Genomic DNA, 18,589 nt, shown 5'->3' with positions numbered 1-18,589 from the left:
GGTGCAGCTGTTTGGAGACGAGTGAGTCAGCGATCGTTCGGAGACGAGGCAACAGCGGGTGGTGAGCACGACGGCGGCTAAGCAGAGTAATCACGTTGCACAGCTGTGGAGACGAGTGTATCAGCGGTTGCTGTTTGGGGACGAGCGAATCAATGAGTGCTGTTCTGAGACGAGTGAGACAGCGATTGGTGAGATGGCGACGGAGGTTTGCACAACGCTGGAAATCGACTAGACTGGGTAGTGGGAATTACTACCTGGTCATATTTACACTACAGTCTGGAGCTGTGGAGACCTACATGCGGTGGGACAAACCCAGGACATTCATTCGTTGATTAAGGACATTGTACCAGACTGTGCTAAAGACTGCATTCCTTTTTGATGGTTTTTATATTTACATTGAGATCATTCTGATTTTATGCTAATAAAATATTTTTGTCATTTAATCTACTGGTTGAGTGTCAATACAGTCCAGCCCTCAGGAGTAATTGACTTGGGTGAACTTGGGTCCTGGGTTCCATTAAAACAACCTAGGTGGCGTAGTCGGCTACTTTTATTTAATTTGGGTTAGTAGCAACAATTTTGCTGGTTTGTTGCAAAAAGTATTATAAGAAAAACCCCTTAAATTATTCTCCTTTTGCCGCGCACCAGCGCGCCACATCTGGCGTAAGTCGGCAGGATTATCTGTTGAACCTGTGTGAGGGACTGAGGACGTTTTGACACTCACGTGGTAGATTGAATTAGGGTGTTGCAAAAATGTTGATGCCAGTTTTCCCTGGGGCTCCTTGGGTTCCCAAGTTTAGTGGGACAGGTGGTGATTTGAGTTATGGGGATTGGAAGGAGCAAATGCAAGGACTTTTAGAGGCTCAAGAAATGAATGAAGCAAAAAAAGTCAAGATTTTAATAGGTGCTTTGGGTGGGAATGCAAAACGAGAGATAAGTGTCTTGGCAGAGGAAGAACGCGATAAGTTGATTAAGATTTTTGATCAGTTAGATGCTCTGTATGTTGGAGAAACCCCTTTGCCTGTTCTTCGGTCACAATTTTTTAGCTGCAGGCAGAAGTCAGATGAGTCTTTTAAAGCTTTTGTGTTACGGTTGCGAGAACTCTTTTGTAGGTTACAGCGGCGCAGCCCAGAGGGACCCCTGGTGGAAGATCAGCTGAAGGAACAGCTATTGATGGGGATGGAGGATGGGCCGATGCAGAGAGCCTTGAAGACGTATGCCTGCCATCACGCAGAAGGGACCTTTGCTGAGCTGCATCAAGAGGCGTTATTGCTGGAGGTGGAGTATGGCCATGGAAGGTATGAGACTGCATGTGCTGCCATAAGTCAGCGTGATACACCGAATCCACGCCCATATAGGCCTGACTGGAAAGCTGAGTTAAAGCGTGAGATCTTGGAGGAAGTCAAGGGCCAGATTCAAGAGTTGACTCAGGAAGTGGTAAGAGAGCTGAGGAATTCTAACTGTGCAGCCCCTGTAAATCCCGAAGCATCGCAACAGCTGGCTTTTCCTGTGCCTAAGAGGAGAGAGTATCAGTCGATGAACTGCTGGGACCCTGATGGTAGACCCATTTGTCGACGCTGCCAACAACCAGGTCATGTGGCCCGTCATTGTAGAGAGAACAGAGAGCCCAGACAAGCTTTAAACGAGAATGGCCTGTTGTAGAGGTCCAGACGACAGGGTTACGTGCTCCAACCGATAATCAAAGGACCCACTCCTTTATTGATAACCACTCCTTTATTGCTGATTGTCCTATAGTGGATGTTGTGATTCAGAATGTTCCTTGTAAAGGACTGCTAGACACGGGGTCGCAGGTAACTTTAATGTGACAGAGTATGCTAGAAGAGACTTTTCCTAGCTATAGATTGGGTGATGCCCCTCTGTTGTCACTGAGAGCTGCAAATGGTCTAGAAATCCCTTATGTGGGTTATGCATTATTGGACTTTGAAGTAGCAGGCATCCAACTTCAGGGAAGGGGTGTTGTGATCGTGAAGGATGAATTTTCCACTAATCCCTTAATTATTGGAATGAATGGTATCTCCTCATGTTGGAATGCTCTTTTCCAGGGCTCTTCTCAGTCTTTGTCATTTCAGAACCCTACAGAACAGCAGGTGTGGAAACGGGCCATGGCAACATGTCAACGCATTGCTGCTTGGACTACAGATGATGGGTTCCTGGGCTATGTGTGGCCAGCCAGTCGTCGCAAGAGATGGATTCCACCCCAGAGCGAGGTCATTGTGTGGGGCCGTGTTCGAATGGGCAGACAGAACCGCAGTTACTGTGGATTGGTGGAACCCCTGCTAGAGCCGGACGGGTTGGCCGCTGCCCGGACTGTGGCTATTGTTAAGGATGGTAGGATCCCTATCAGATTGTGTAATTTGCAGCCTTATAAAGTGTCTGTAGACCGATATCAGAAGCTTGGTCGGCTGTATGAAACATCTGGCGTGGATATCTATGGCCAAAGAGATCTTGATTTGACTCTGATCACAGATGGGGTCGTCGATATTTGTGTGGTGGAACCTGGAAGCCCTGAAGAGGAGGTAACTGCTGATGGGGTGAGTCCATTGATGCTGGGATCTGATTTAACTGACCAACAGCGTCAAGTTTTTGATGCACTTATGAGGAAGTGGAGTGGAGTGTTTTCAAAGAATGAGGATGATCTGGGGTTTCATGAGACTGTCCAGCATAGGATCTACACTGGCACTGCACCTCCTGTCCGAGAAAAGTTCCGCCCCCTACCCCCAATGATGTATAAGAAGATGAAACTACTACTGGCAGGTATGTTGGAAAGAGGAGTAATTTCTGAAATTAAGAGTCCATGGGCAGCCCCAATAGTCATGGTTAAGAAGAAGGATGGAAGTTGGCGCTTCTGTGTTGACTACAGAAAGTTGAATGCCATTACCCATAAGGATGCATTCCCTCTTCCCCGGATAGAAGAAACATTGACCACCTTAACTCAAGCCGAATGGTTTAGTACACTTGATTTAGCGAGTGGCTATTGGCAAGTGGGGGTGCATGTGGACGATCGCCCAAAGACTGCGTTTACAACTCCTCTAGGGCTATTTGAATTCCAATGTATGCCTTTTGGTCTGTGCAATGGACCAGCTACATTCCAGCGATTAATGCAGCATGAGTGACTACATTGTGGACTTTCTGTTGGTCTATTTGGATGATGTCATTGTATATTCCATAGATTTTGATACCCACCTTCATCATTTGGAGCGAGTATTCCAGTGGCTGGCCCAGTATGGACTGAAGTTGAGGCTGGACAAATGTCAGTTCCTTCAGCAGCAAGTGAAATTCCTGGGGCATGTAGTGGACAAGACCGGCATCAGCCCAGATCCTGGTAAAACAGTGGCGGTACAAGAATGGCCTGTTCCAACCACAGTTCGAGAGGTGAGAGCATTCTTGGGCCTAGCTGGCTATTATAGACGGTTTATCGCCAATTTTGCTCGGCTGACACAACCGTTAAATGCCCTTTTAGTAGGAGTTCCAGTCAACAAGAAGTCAAATAATCGTAGGATCGAGTGGACTGTGGCGTGTCAAGCTGCATTTGAAAAACTAAAGATCTGTCTCACTCAGGCTCCTATTCTAGCATTTGCTGATTTCTCTCTGCCGTTCATTCTTTATACTGATGCTAGCCACCAGGGACTGGGATCAGTGTTATCGCAGGTCCAAGATGGGCAAGAGCGTGTGATCGCCTACGCAAGCCGCAGCCTCCACCCTGCGGAACGGAATGATGCTAATTATAGCTCTTTTAAGTTGGAGTTGCTAGCTCTAAAATGGGCTATGACAGAGAAATTTAAGGACTATCTGACTGGAGCTAAAGGTACTGTTGTTACAGATAATAATCCGGTGGCCCACCTACAGACAGCGAGACTGGGAGCGGTGGAACAGCGCTGGGCAGCCCAACTGGCGAACTTTGACTTCACAGTGAAATATCGAGCTGGGCGTGAGAATGCTAATGCTGATAGTCTGTCCAGGTTCCCAGTTGATCGAATGGCTCCTATGGAGGTACGACGAGTTGAGGCAACAGAAGATGCCTGTCAGCCAGTGATTGACCTCCCAGATGTTGAGGAGTGGCGAAAGAGTCAATGTGATGTAACGACTATGAGAATGAACCAAACACAATTGAAGCTTTTAGGTGATTTTGTTCATACATAATCCCACAAAGAGTCTTCACATTCGGAGACTCAAATCACCAAACCCAGAGCCATAAATCACCCAGGCTCCAGAGAGTCTGTAACCAAAGACTTTTATTGGTTAACTAAAGGAAAAACTGGTCATCGTTTGATAGTTTTGCAAGACGGATCGGTTCAGAGATGGTACTGCTCAGGCCCTACCAAGAGGTCACCTGACCCCTGCGACTAACAGACCCCATCTGTCTTAAGGACCAAGGTCCCGTGAGAGATGAACAAAACCTCTTTTCAGCAGGAACTATCCATGACCTCAGATTGGAATGTCTAAACCCCATAAACTTTACACACCAAAAAGACTTTACATATCAAAATCCATAAAACTCATCCCAGAACAATTCTTGACTGACCTATAATCCAACATCATACAACTACATGAGTCTATTTTGTGTCTGCAATATGTGTGTGTGTCCCATATGCTTTGATCCCATATAATTCATGTAATTGTTATAACTATTAGATGCTTGAATGAAAGTGTGTCGTGCATCCTGTCAGCATGACTGTATGCTCGTGATTCAAAAGATGGCTTGATTGAAATCTGTGTAAAATGTTTCGTATTCTTATAATAGTAATGATGTCTAAACTGTGGCCTCTGTACTCTCTGCTAGAGCTTGGAGAGTAAGGAGATCCCAGATAACGCATGATTTACGATGAGACAAATAAAGCCAGTGTCTAATTGGTCCGATCTCTTCAGGAGGTGGGACAAACTTTTGAGTTTAAAATCTTAGACCCGAAACAAAGCCCTCTATCTCTGTGCTGCTCTATCTCTGTGTTCTCGCTCAAGAAACTCTCTGCTATCACTCTCATGAAGTGTGGGGCAGAACAAAAATGCAGCGGGAGATGAAGATCTAAGACAGGCGAGTAACCATGTAACAAACGCGCAGACGAAGGAACCCAAATTAAGATCAGAAGAACGGGTTCAACAGCTTTATTCAAGCCATCTTACTAGCCTACTCTCTTCTCAATTTTGTTTCTTTTCTGAGTTATCATTTCTTTTCCGTTGTGAGTCTCGGTTCTAAGTTAAGTTTTGCGGCAAGATTTCGGTCCACGTTTCTTCTGCAAAGCCAGCTTCAACAAACACTTTCCATCAATCCGCCATCCACACCACGTGAGTGGCCGCCACAGACATATCTATCCAGGCACGAGGAGACCAGCCAACGAACCCGGGGAAACCCCCTTTTACGCAACAAAGGGAATTCCCAAAAAGGAACGCAAAAGACAAGCAAGTAACCTCCAGACTAAAATCTTAAAGGGTTAGTTCACCCAAAAATGAAAATTCTGTCAGTAATTACTCACCCTCATGTTGTTCCAACCATGTAAGTCTTTCGTTCATCTTCGGAACACAAATTAAGATATTTTTGATGAAATCTGACGGCTACATCACTCCTCCATAGGCTTTCAGAGGGACCGAAACTCGTCAGCCCAGAAAAGTTATTAAAAACATCGTTAAAATAGTCCAAGTGACTACAGTGGCTCTACATTACGTTTATCATGCGACGACAATACTTTTTGTGCGGAAAAACAACAAAAATAACGACTTTATCCAACTATTAGTGTTCTTCAATGTGGGCCTCTGACGAGAGTTCACGGGAGCGCCACGACGCATGCGCGAGAACTGAGATTACGGCGTTCGTCTTCTTCTTCGTTCTACAGCGTGCATCTTCCTCTGCTTATAAACAGACCGTTTTGCGCTTCCGGCAATGTCGGGACGTCATCTTGTACATAGATATCATATTATTATATGATATATGATTGAAAATGGCGCCCATTGAGGCAGACGTGTTTGCTTGCTTCGCACTTAAATGTCGGATTTTTCTTTGTTTTTGTGTGTTTCTTGTTTTTTTTTGCAGTGCACAAATGTCATGCACTGCTAACATACAACTGACAGGCATTATTGGACATCGCTAACTCACGACACACTGTTTTTACTAGTTTTATTTTGCCGGAGTTACAACTTATTGTTCGCTCCCAGAGTCACCACCGAAACCACCACCGAAACCATCCCGGGGGCTACGAAGCACCGGGCTCGAGTGAGTTGGCTGACCCCAGGAGAGCGCTGCGGAGACGGCGACGCAAGCGAGGCAAGAGGGGAGGGCTCCATGCTAGACTAAAAGCTCGCGCTAGCCGACCACCGCTACCTAGCCTCCTGCTAGCGAATGTGCGGTCCCTGGAAAACAAACTGGACGAGGTACGAGCCAAGATTACAACTCAACGGGAAATCAGAGAGTGCTGCGCCCTGATTTTCACCGAGACCTCCCAGATAGCAATTACATTTGGCCCGGATCCGTTTTAAGCCCCTTGCCTCCGTTTCTATCTTAGAGACGTTTTCTGATTGTGAACCAGATCCGTGCCAGATAGAGGTTTCAGCTTAAACATTCTAACTGCCATCAGTTCAGTATTTATATCATTTTACAGATCTGGCCCAGATCACTTTTCCCATAGGTAACCGAAAGACATTAGCTGTGTCTGACACTGATTTGGTCCAGATCTGCAATATGAATCTGAGCCGATACTGTTTTCACATAGGCTACACTGGTGTGGCCCGAATCTGTGATACATATCTGAGCCGACTGCATTTAAAAAAGGGCTAAAAACTGCTCTGGCCCATATCTGCAAAACGGATTTGAGCCAACACTGTTTTGACAGAGACTACCTGATGTGGACCACATCCGAAATACTTTTCTCAAACTGTGTGAAGAACTCCGTGGAATAAACATTTTCAAAACAACATGGTTACCTGTCTGCATATTTTTTTTTTCTATCTAGAGCATGAGATAAATGCATTGTCATTAAGCTGAGCAATATTATCAGTGTTCAAAAACTATACAGCAACATTTTGTGATGCTATAAGGTCCGTTACAGCACACACTGTAAAAAAAAAAAAGTGTAATTTTACAGGTAATTGTCTGTATTTGTTTACAGATTTTTACCGTTTTGTCATTATTACAGCAAATATCTGTAAAATAAAAGGCTGTAATTTAAAGGTCCACTGTTAAATTTGCAGGTAATTGCTTGTATTTTGGTTTTTCAATTTTACGTTTTTTAAAAGGAACTTGTCTGTATTTTTACAGAGTTATGTGTAATTTTACAGAAATTATTAGGTAATATTTTACAGATTTTTTTCTGTGAAATTAGAAAACAAAGTAAAGAAGGTATAACTGTGGAAATCAGCATCTATTCAATATGTTTTCCTTACAGATTATTAAGCATGTGGGGGTTAAAGTGAGTTTTTTTAAGGTTAAATAATAGTATTTGTACATACAGTACCCTACATAGGCTACAGTAGGCCTGTATTGAATTATTTTTTATTTCACATTTTATTTTATACTCATTTTGATCATTATTTCATTGTCTTATTCTCCCATAATTTCATGTATATTTTATGAATATTTTTCCAAATCTCCGTTGCTGCACATTCAGGGCTTTGTGTGTGTGAGTGCGCACGCGCGCGATGACGCAGATTCAAATTCACCGCCATTACTTTTCCGCTGTTTACTCCCACCCACAACGGTTAACGTATCAGTTGAGTTTGGGCAAGCGGGAGATTTGAATTCAGTCTACTCTCGTGAAGTGGATTGTGAGATCAACAGTGGTTCAAAGCTATCGTATTCGTCAAGAGGCGAGCAGCCGTGAGCAGGAGCTGTTGTCAGTCAGTCCGTTTGAATTCTTCGGAAATAACGCCCTTTTCAGTGAGCCTTGTTCGTCACAGCGGACATCATGCCAACCGATCACCGACTGAGGTAAGAGTCTCATTATACTAAGTTACATGTGAACGATATTTTAAATTACATTTGTGTTACGTTTACAGTTTTCAAGCTAACGTTAGCATTCTTAAATTATGTTCAGTCATAACTGGCGAGAGCTGGAGGGCAAAACACTGAAAATGTAGCATCATGCGTCTTTACATTTTCCATCTGTTTTAAGAAAGATCAGTTGAACCCACATCTCAAAAGACCTAAAACAAGCTTTCGTAGACTTGTTATACATATCAAAGTCCGTTTAATTGTGTATAAAATCTTTGTTAATACGCGATAGTATCTGTCAGTAAATCAATCTCTTAAATGGCGGGACATTTTGAAACACTGTCTGGAAGCTGAAAACTCTTCTCTTAAAAAATATCCTCGGTTTTAATTAAAGTAACCACGTTTTGGGCGGATTTTTATTACCATTTTTAATAACCACAGTTATACTACAAATACAAATAGGCCTACCAAGGGTTTTTTTCTTTTTTTTTTCTTTGTGGTTAAACCATAGTTAATTTTCGTAAGGGTTAACATGGCTATCTCAAGACTGGTAAGAAAACGAATTCAGTAAATAACGTTACTGTACTTGTTGATGATACAGGAAAGCACGAGACTAGAATATGAACACAACATGATAAATTGCATATTCTGGCTGCATCTACTTGCCAACACGTAGCTATAGAATGCATATATGTGCATATATTAGGCTTATAAAATAAAAGTTGATAGAATGTTTGTGTTCTGATGAAGAAATTAACGTATCTACATTTTGGATGGCCTGGGGTCATCATAGTAGCCTTTTTCATAGGATACTTTTGATCATTGGTTATGAAAATTGCATTGATCCAGATGAACAGACAGTTACACCCCTAACGTTAGGTGTCTCAGCTCAAAACTTCACTGTTAGCCTTTCCTGCTCAGCTTCCAGATCATAGTCAGTTGAGGTTTTGCATCGTCCCAGTGGAACATATTCTGACATGTGTAAATGTAATACTGAGTTGTTCATTTTTTTTTTTTTTTTTTTTTTTTGTGATTTCAGGTCAAGTGGAAAGCAGAATGATCATGGCAAACAAGGTATGGGAAAAAGTAATTTAAAATATTGTAATGGCCGAGTCTTCTGATTCCATATGATTGCACTAAAAGTGGCAGAAAATTGAATTTGTTTTATCCTATATTTTCCCATGTGAATATTCATTTGATCCTTGTGAGGCCACTGTAGCTGCACATGGTTTGTTTTTACTACAGTAAAACCACGATTGTGTTAGATTCCACACATCTATTTAATTTTTTTATTTTATTTTTTGTAGCGTAACTAGGCTTTGTCATTTAGAAACATGACTTTTCCTATCACTTAATGACACATATCTCTACTTTTAATTCCAGCTAGAGGATCTGATGGTTGCTGCTTGCATCTCAGCCTACCTGATGGAAAATTCTTGCTGGATGAATGACCTTCACCTTCAACTCAACCTTGCCAAGACAGAACTGCTTATGGTTTCAGCCAAACCATCCTTGCTGTGTGATCCTGCTGATTTGCCTTCTACAACACTAGAAAGATCCGGCCCTTCCTATCGGAGCCACACAACTCCTTGTCTAAGCGCTTGTTCTATCCAGACTGGACTATTGTAATGCTCTCCGGGCAGCTCTTCCAGCATCAGTCAAACCTCTGCAACTGATCCAGATGCTGCAGCAAGGCCTAAACTCACTGCTTCAGATCTATGTGTCTCCAGAAGCTTGTGTTCTGCAAGTGAACGGCGCCTTGTGGTGCCATCATCCCAAAGAGACACAAAATCACTTTCACTGACCTTTCCCTGGACTGTTCCCTGCTGGTGGGATGACCGGCCCAACTCAACACATTTTCAAGAAACCGCTAAAGATCCATCTCTTCATAAACACTTGACCCAATAATACTAAATCTTTGTTTTAATAAAAAAAAAAAAAAAATTGTGCACTGTGCTACACTAACTGGGACTTGTCACTGCACTTGTTGCTTCTATTGTTCTCTTAATTTTAAGTCACTTTGGATAAAATGTAATTGTAAATGTTTAAAATAAGTTATATTAGAGTATAAAGGTATACAGAAATAGTCTTTTAATGTGGATATTTTTACATGTTCTAAATTATATACTAAGCTTGTATTTCCTATCATTCACGTATCTTGATGTTCAGTGTTTGTTTAATGAGTAATACTGTAAATGTGCAGGTATTCCGTACTTGTACGTTTAGTTAATTTAACAGAAATTGACTATACATTTGCTATTATTAAGTACTTAAATTAGAGATTGGTCAAAGTTGTGAAACTGGATCTGCAAAAATTAAAACTGTAAATATACAAACTTTGTATTTGAATTTATGTACTTATTGCATTTTTATACATAACTTCATAGTTATTATACACAGAAAAACTATATATTAAAAGATAATTACTGTAGATAGACAGAGCATTATTATAAATAACTTTATGTATGCCTAGGTAGCATAGGTTACTATGATACCCTAACTGACAAAAATGCCGAAAATAAGGCAAAAGGACAATCCAGTGGTGATTTAAGCGGAATCGTAACACATCCGGCACAGCTCCGGTAGGCGGAATCGTTTCACGCACCCGTTACGCATCTGTAACGGGATGATCAGGCGGTGCTGGATCGGCGCTGGCACATATCCGCAACAACCCCTAAAAACAGACCAGAAACGGCTTTGGCCCGATGTGCGTTTGGACTCAGGAACGAGTCCGTGAGGCGGATGCGGGACAGACCCGGCTCTATCGTTTTGCGGTTGCGGCCCTGTTCCGTTACAGCGTCCAGTGGCTATCTGGGCTGGCTCTCAGACAAAGTCCCAGAGGACGCCATTAAGCTACAGACTCACTCTGTTCACCGAGGGGACCGAACTGCAGCGTCCGGTAAGGTTAAAGGGGGAGGTGTGTGTGTATTTGTCAACAACTCGTGGTGTGGTGATATACGGACGGCTGATGAATACTGTTCCCCAGATGTGGAGTTTTTACTGCTGAAGTGCCGTCCTTATTATCTACCGAGGGAATTTACTGCTGTGTTTTTGGCCGTTGTTTACATCCCCCCGCGAGCTAATCCCACGGTAGCACTCAGCAAACTTCATGATGTCATCAGCGCATCAGAAACGGCACATCCTGATGCTGTTTTTATTGTTGCTGGTGACTTTAACCAGTGCAGACTGTATTCCCCAAATACCACCAGCATGTGGACATTCCCACTCGTGATAAGAACACTCTCGATCATGTTTACAGTAATATACGTGGTGCATACAGGGCTGCACCCCGCCCCCACTTCGGACATTCAGATCACATCTCTTTGTTCCTGTACCCTGCTTACAGACAAAGATTGAAACAAGCACACCCGGTCATCAAACAGGTTAAAATCTGGACCCCAGAGACTGAGAGCACCTTGCAGGACTGTTTTGCCCTGACAGACTGGGATGTGTTTGAGGCTGCAGCCACCCTGGAGGACTCTTCCGTCAGTGTACAGGATTATGCTGAGTATGTGACTGGGTACATCAGCACTTGTGTCGATAGCATCGTGCCCACCATACAAATTATGAAGTTTCCAAACCAGAAGCCCTGGATAAACACTGAGGTACGTCACATGCTGCGTGCTCGCTCTCTTGCATTTAGATCAAGCAATGAGACCGAGTACAAAGCTGCGAAGTATGGACTGAGGAAAACCATCATAGCGGCTAAGAGGCAGTACAGAGAGAAGCTGGACTTCTATTCCACTGCTGACTCAGGGCGGATGTGGCAAGGCCTGCAGCACATCACAGACTATAGGACTACCACCAACAACATCATCTTAACAGACAGCCTGCCGGATGACCTCAATACATTTTACACCCGCTTTGAGGCCCCCAGCCACACTGCAGAAAGAGGGCCCACGTACACATGGACCACCCAATCCGCCTTCCCCCCACCATCCGTCTCAACAACCCAGGTACACAAAGCTCTGAGGAAGATCAACCCCCGCAAAGCAGCAGGACCAGACAACATCCCTGGGCGGGCCCTCAGAACATGTGCCAATGAGCTAGTTGATGTTCTCACCTCCATCTTTAACCTTTCCCTCAGCCAGTGCACTGTTCCTTCGTGCTTTAAGACCACGATCATTGTCCCCCTGTCTAAAAAGAGCACACCCACCTGCCTGAATGATTATAGGCCAGTGGCACTCACTCCGATCATCATGAAGTGTTTCGAGAGAGTGGTGCTGGCCCACATTCAGAACAGCATACCAGACACTCTTGACCCCCTGCAGTATGCCTACCGGCCCAATAGGTCCACTTCTGATGCCATTGCTGCTGCCATCCACTATTCCCTCTCTCATCTGGAAAATAAGGATTCATACCAAAGGATACTCTTCATCGACTACAGCTCTGCCTTCAACACGGTCATTCCCCATAAACTCACTCACAAACTGTCCACACTTGGTCTGCACCCCACACTCTGTGACTGGCTCCTAGATTTCCTGACTGGCAGGCCTCAGTCGGTCAGGATCGGTAATAGGACTTCAGCCAGAATCATCACAAACATTTGCACTCCACAGGGTTGTGTACTTAGCCCCATTCTCTACACCCTGTTCACCTACGACTGTGTTGCCTCCCACAAGGACAACATCATCCTGAAGTTCGCGGACGACACCGCAGTGATAGGACGTATTGCTGGTGGCGATGAGGCAGCTTACAGGAGGGAGGTGGCCAGTCTGGTGTCATGGTGTGGCGACAATAATCTCATCCTCAACACGGAGAAGACGAAGGAAATGATAGTGGACATGAGAAAGGAGAGGAGTATGCATCAGCCACTGTTCATCCGGGAGCTTGAAGTGGAGAGGGTGAGCAATTTTAAATACTTGGGTGTCCACATTAGTGAGGACCTCACTTGGAAACCACACGTCACGCAGCTGGTTAAGAAGGCCCAACAGCGGCTGTATTTTCTGAGGAGGCTGAGGAGGTTTGGCATGTCGTCTAATATCCTCAACAACTTCTACAGTTGCGTTATCGAGAGTGTCCTGACTAATTGCATCACTGTGTGGTACGGCAGCACTACTGTCATGGACCGTAAACGCCTGCAGAGAGTGGTGAAGACTGCACAGAAGATTACCAGGACTCCATTGCCCTCTCTAGAGAGCATATACCACCGCAGGGTCACCAGGAGAGCTGCTTCCATCCTCAAAGACCCCTCCCACCCCCAGCACGGACTGTTCACACTTCTACCCTCAGTACGGAGGTATAGAAGTGTGAAATGCAGGACTTCAAGACTGAAGAACTCTTTTTTTCCTTCTGCCATTAGACTCCTAAACAGTCGATAGGAGTTTGCAACCATGGACATAACTGTTTAATTTTATTGCTCTATTTAACTGCACTATCTCACTTTTATTGCTTTTATTAAGAAATTCACTATTAAGAAATTCTTCTTTTTGCCATTTTTATTTTTTGTATGACATTGTATTTATTGTATTTATTTTATGACATTTAATGTGGACGGCAAAGTAAGAATTTCATTGTACAGGGAAACATGCTTTCTGTCTTTGCATATGACAATAAACTCTTTGAACTTGAACTTGAACTTGTACAGTAAATGGCGGTAATACTCCTAAGGAGTGAGCAGCTAGTAACAATAGAAGAAGAACGCCGTAATCTCAGTTCTCGCGCATGCGTCGTGGCGCTCCCGTGAACTCTCGTCAGAGGCCCACATTGAAGAACACTAATAGTTGGATAAAGTCGTTATTTTTGTTGTTTTTCCGCACAAAAAGTATTGTTGTCGCATAAACGTAATGTAGAGCCACTGTAGTCACTTGGACTATTTTAACGATGTTTTTAATAACTTTTCTGGGCTGACGAGTTTCGGTCCCTCTGAAAGCCTATGGAGGAGTGATGTAGCCGTCAGATTTCATCAAAAATATCTTAATTTGTGTTCCGAAGATGAACGAAAGACTTACATGGTTGGAACAACATGAGGGTGAGTAATTACTGACAGAATTTTCATTTTTGGGTGAACTAACCCTTTAACTGGTGTATTGATATAAATTTAATAACCTGTCTAAGAAACGATAGAAGGGTTAAATTAATGTTTGATGGTTCGTTCAGGTCATGTCCTATAAGTGCATATAGAATCTTGAGATTTCATCATCTCACTCATCATCTCACTCTTTCCTCACTCTCTTCCTTTCTGCAACTCGTATGAATGTGTGTGTGCGTGTGTTTGTGTTAGATATTAGTTTTATGTGTTAGAATAATCAATAAAGTCTTGTTTGTATTTGAAAAGAGAAATACTTGTGTTGTGGGCTTACAAATTTATTGTCTTGAACTTCGATCTAAGTTACCTATGCTTTTACCCTTGATTTATTTCTTAATTTACTGTTAGCTGGGGATTATTCATTCTTGGCCAGGAAGGTATTATATTTCCTAGAGTTAATAATTGTTTGTGCTTTCTGTTCATTGGATGAACTGATAAAATGATCATACTATTGATTCTGCTACAGTAAATTCTGAAAATAATTAAATTATTAATTATTGTTCATAATCCATTATGAATAATAATTAATTATATTTATACGGGCGTATAAACGCTACAGTGAAGATGAGGAACTTCAACAGGTATGGAAGTATGTGGAGTCAAGTAGTATGCCTACGGCTATGGAGCGAGCCAATATGTCTCTGACAGTGAAACAACTACTTCGACAGAATGCTAAGCTCATGATTCAAGATGGTGTGTTATACAAGAGAATGATTGACCCCAGTACCCATGAGTTGCACCTACAGATTATCTGTCTGGCCTCTAGACGGGAGGAAGTATGGCAAAAATACCATGATGCGTCTGCACATGCAGGGGTTGCATGGACACTTTCGAGGGTCAGACTCCATTTTTTCTGGCCGAAGATGGAGGATACTGTCCAGGGGTACCATCTGGGTTGTGTCGCTTGTGGCCTACAGAAAGGTAAGAATGAGAAGGCCCCCCTTAATCCAATCCTTGTATCGTTCCCCTTAGAAGTGGTGTCATTAGATTTCTTGACATTAGGCCGTCCAGCTGATTCGTGTCAAAATATTTTAGTCATTGTTGATTTGTTTACTCGTTATGCATGGGCTATCCCTACGAGCGATCAAACTGCTAAGTCGACAGTCAGGGCTTTGTGGGAGCAGGTCGTCTAGACTTTTGGTTGTCCTTTGAGATTCCATTCTGATATAGGCCCAAATTTTGAATCCGCAATGATGAAAGAGTTTTTCCGCTTGTACGGTACAGCTAAGAGCCAAACAACCCCTTACCACCCGGCTGGGAATGGTAGAGTAGAGAGGGTGAATAAGACATTACTGGGAATGCTGCGTACTTTAGAGAGAGACAAGCAGGATAGGTGGCCAGAATTTCTCCCCGAGTTGATGCAGGCATATAGTAATACCATACATGGGGCTACAGGGTTTACACCTTCGTATTTGATGTTTGGCTGTTCCTTGCGGACACCTGTGGATATGAGCCTTGGAGTAGGAGTAGGACAAACTAGAAAGGATTTGACTGGGTGGGTACAAGAGCACCATGAAAAATTGAGTTGGGCTTATGCGTTGGCAAAAAGAGCCATGGATAATACTGCAACACTATCTAAACAGACCTATGATCGTAGGTCCAAAGCTACCCCATTGTTGGCGGGTCAGCGTGTTTGGGTTCGGGACCAAAATAGGCAGATACGTGGGAAGTTATGCAGTTGGTGGGACTCTACGCCTTATGTTGTACTAGAGACTTTGGGAAATACTGGACTGGTGTATCGGGTGAGACCAGAACAAGGGGGAAAAGAGAGAAGTTTACATCGCAATGCTCTTGAGCTGTGTTAAGCTCCTGAAGTAAGACATCCACAAACTATAGTGCCTGAAGAGACTAGGCGACAGTTGGATCCCATGCCTTATAACATCTGGGTTGCCTCAGAGCCTGATCATGTGAATGAAGAGAATCAAGTTAGACGTTCTGTACGTCCGAATTTAGGGCAACGTCCTGTATAAATGAAGTTAAGTAATCGCAGGGACTGCTGACATTTTAGTGTGGGGGGATGTAATGGGAGTGAATTGAGTGCATTTTTTATACACATTTTAATGTTATATGATAGACTCATTTAATGTTATATGATAGACTCATTGATCAATGAGTCTATCATATAACATTAAAATGTGTATAAAAAATGCACTCAATTCACTCCCATTACAGATGCACTTATGTTTCAAAACGCTAAACAGGCAGGCAAAAGTTAAACACAACTACAACACAGTTGTCATCATTTACACATATTGACTCAAAATTGTTCACACTTATTTCTAATGATGTGACCAAACCAACGATACTCAACCAATAATACTCACCAGATCAAACTATTGATACTAACAATGGATGGAAACAATTTAATAAGAGGGAGAGGAGGAAGAGTATGTGTAAGAGGTGAACAAGGAGGAAGAGGATGACGACGAGAAAGAGCCAGGTGTGGAAAATATTGTCATGGCTGGATCTGGCACACCAGAGGGTTTTTCCTTTGCCTGGCAAGAAACAACATTGCCTGTGATGTGGGCAAAGTCCTCAGACTGGACCCAACAAGAAGATGTGATGCTGAGGCAGAATGAATTGTACTGTTACATACCTTACTACTGTACTACTACCAAAAAAATGTGGATGGGAGAAAAAAATATTTTTCAAATCTTTTGCGTTCAATAACCCGTGAGCTAAACCCATTTACAGTATATTATAAAGCTCGTTTTGAGGAAAATTGGATTGTAGCTCGTTGTCTACGTTACTATGATTGGAAATGGGTGTCATTTGTGTTTTATTAACGTTTATCTCACAAGTTATTGATACGGGAAGTTCAAATCTGTGAATATATTGCCAACTTTACTGAACTCCTTGAACTAAGCCCTGACCACATTTCTTTATATTTGAGGTTAAACGGGACATTAAACAGGAAGTGTTTGTACGAGCTCACAATAGGTTTTGTGAGGAAATGCAAAAATCTTTGCGAAAGAACCCAGAGTTTCCCTCATTTAAAGCTTAACATTCTCACACTAAATGATGTTTTATTAACAAGGTTCGGGAGGAGCAGGTGCAGATAATTAACCCAATTAGCACAAGTGGAGATCAATCAGTAATCAACTCAGGACAATATAAATAACAGCAGAACCCACCTCTGTTCCTTGACAGTTTATTCAGCATATTTGTTCACACTTTGTGCTATCATGTCGCAGCACCAGCTCTTCCCATCTGACGACGAGTCTAACTTCTCCCCGGTTCATCAGCCGCAATCTGCCGATCCTAGGACCACCTTCTCCGCCCGACATCACAACTGAGCCCCAGGCTTCTTCGCGAGGTCGCCGGCCTGCTCGAACAGCCACACACTCGCCTAGACGCCGAGGCCAGGCCTCGCCTCCACAAGCGAGACTTAAAAATTCCTCCCCGGCTTCTTCCAATCGTTCGGCCGTCCCAACAATTCCACCTTAGGAAGTGGACAGTCATAGGATTGAGGCAAGCGCTGATAAATTTGGATGTTCAGTTTTTGCGAAGGATGAAGCGTGTCATTGCAATCAGCCAACCTCTCTCCGAAGTCCACGCTAGGGCTGTGCGGTGAAGGAATTTCCCTTGCGGTAATTTTGAGTGGCTCAATAGGGCGGTATTATCGCCATTTATTTATTTAGATATATTTATATTTATTTGTCGCTATTAATAGGTTTTACCATGTGGTCAGCATGCAAAAACGAGTAGCCTACATTTTCAGTTACCAATGTAACCAAAACTAAACAGCGTCTCTGCGCATTGAAGGCTGTCAATCAGCGCGCATTACATTGTTACGGCAATGGACTGTCTTTGACTGAATCATTAAATCGTTCATTCAACGAACACGTTCAAAAACGCTGATTATTTTAAAGATAGCAATGAAACAAGTTGTTAAGCTCCACTTTTCAAGGCTGAGCTGACCAGCAATGCGTCGCATGGGTAACGCTGAAGCTGACGCTTAAATGGCATTGATTCAATGCGTGACTCGCTGCTTTTTGATTCCCGCGGCTTCCTCGCGCTGTGATGCTGATCAGCGCTGTCGCTGATGCCATTCATGGTAAATCCCCTTAAACGTTAAGAGGATGAGGATGACACGACAAATATTTCGCTTTCCTTGGACAGGGAAAGCTTTTCACACATATGACTTGACTTGACCTCAAAGACAGACGCAGGTAATCGCACGCGCTCAGTCGATCTCTCTCATTTACTGTCTGTTAAGTCTTAAGAGCAAATCAACGAAGCCTCAGTACAAATCACCATGATAACAGTCTCGTTATCATTATTAACTTATTTAACATTCAATACACAAGCAAAGTTCAAAACAAGAAGGGTATTGCCTTATGAGAAAAGAAAACATGCAAAAATCGCGGTTGCTACGGTTACTTGCATTCCTCTGCGGTTGGCTTCTCAGTAGCACGGTTTTACAATTTTGCGCGACAGCCCTAGTCCACGCTGGCCCCCAAAGCGGCCAATAGGCAAAGTAAAGCCCGCAAAGCTCCGGATTCACCTTGCTCGACAAACACCTCTGGCTAATCTGTCTCTGGCTAATTTTTCTCCAATGTCGCAGCAATGATGTCTCCTCCGCTCCCACTGGAGCTCTGTTTCTCTGGCTATTTTCTCCACTG

The 18,589-nt window shown here is 43.2% G+C and overlaps 1 long non-coding RNA gene across 1 annotated transcript; it reads left to right on the top strand.

Moving 5' to 3' along the window:
- Nucleotides 1–7,721: 7,721 nt before the first annotated feature.
- LOC307164729 lies at nt 7,722–10,069 on the top strand. Its single transcript, XR_013822329.1, has 3 exons — nt 7,722–7,933; nt 8,976–9,010; nt 9,320–10,069. It is a non-coding gene; the product is annotated as an uncharacterized lncRNA (long non-coding RNA).
- The last annotated feature ends 8,520 nt before the right edge of the window (nt 10,070–18,589 follow it).

Source organism: Squalius cephalus (assembly GCF_949319135.1).
Source record: "Squalius cephalus genome assembly, chromosome: 9".
Taxonomy (NCBI): Eukaryota; Metazoa; Chordata; class Actinopteri; order Cypriniformes; family Leuciscidae; genus Squalius; species Squalius cephalus.
This window is presented reverse-complemented; position numbering and strand designations above follow the sequence as displayed.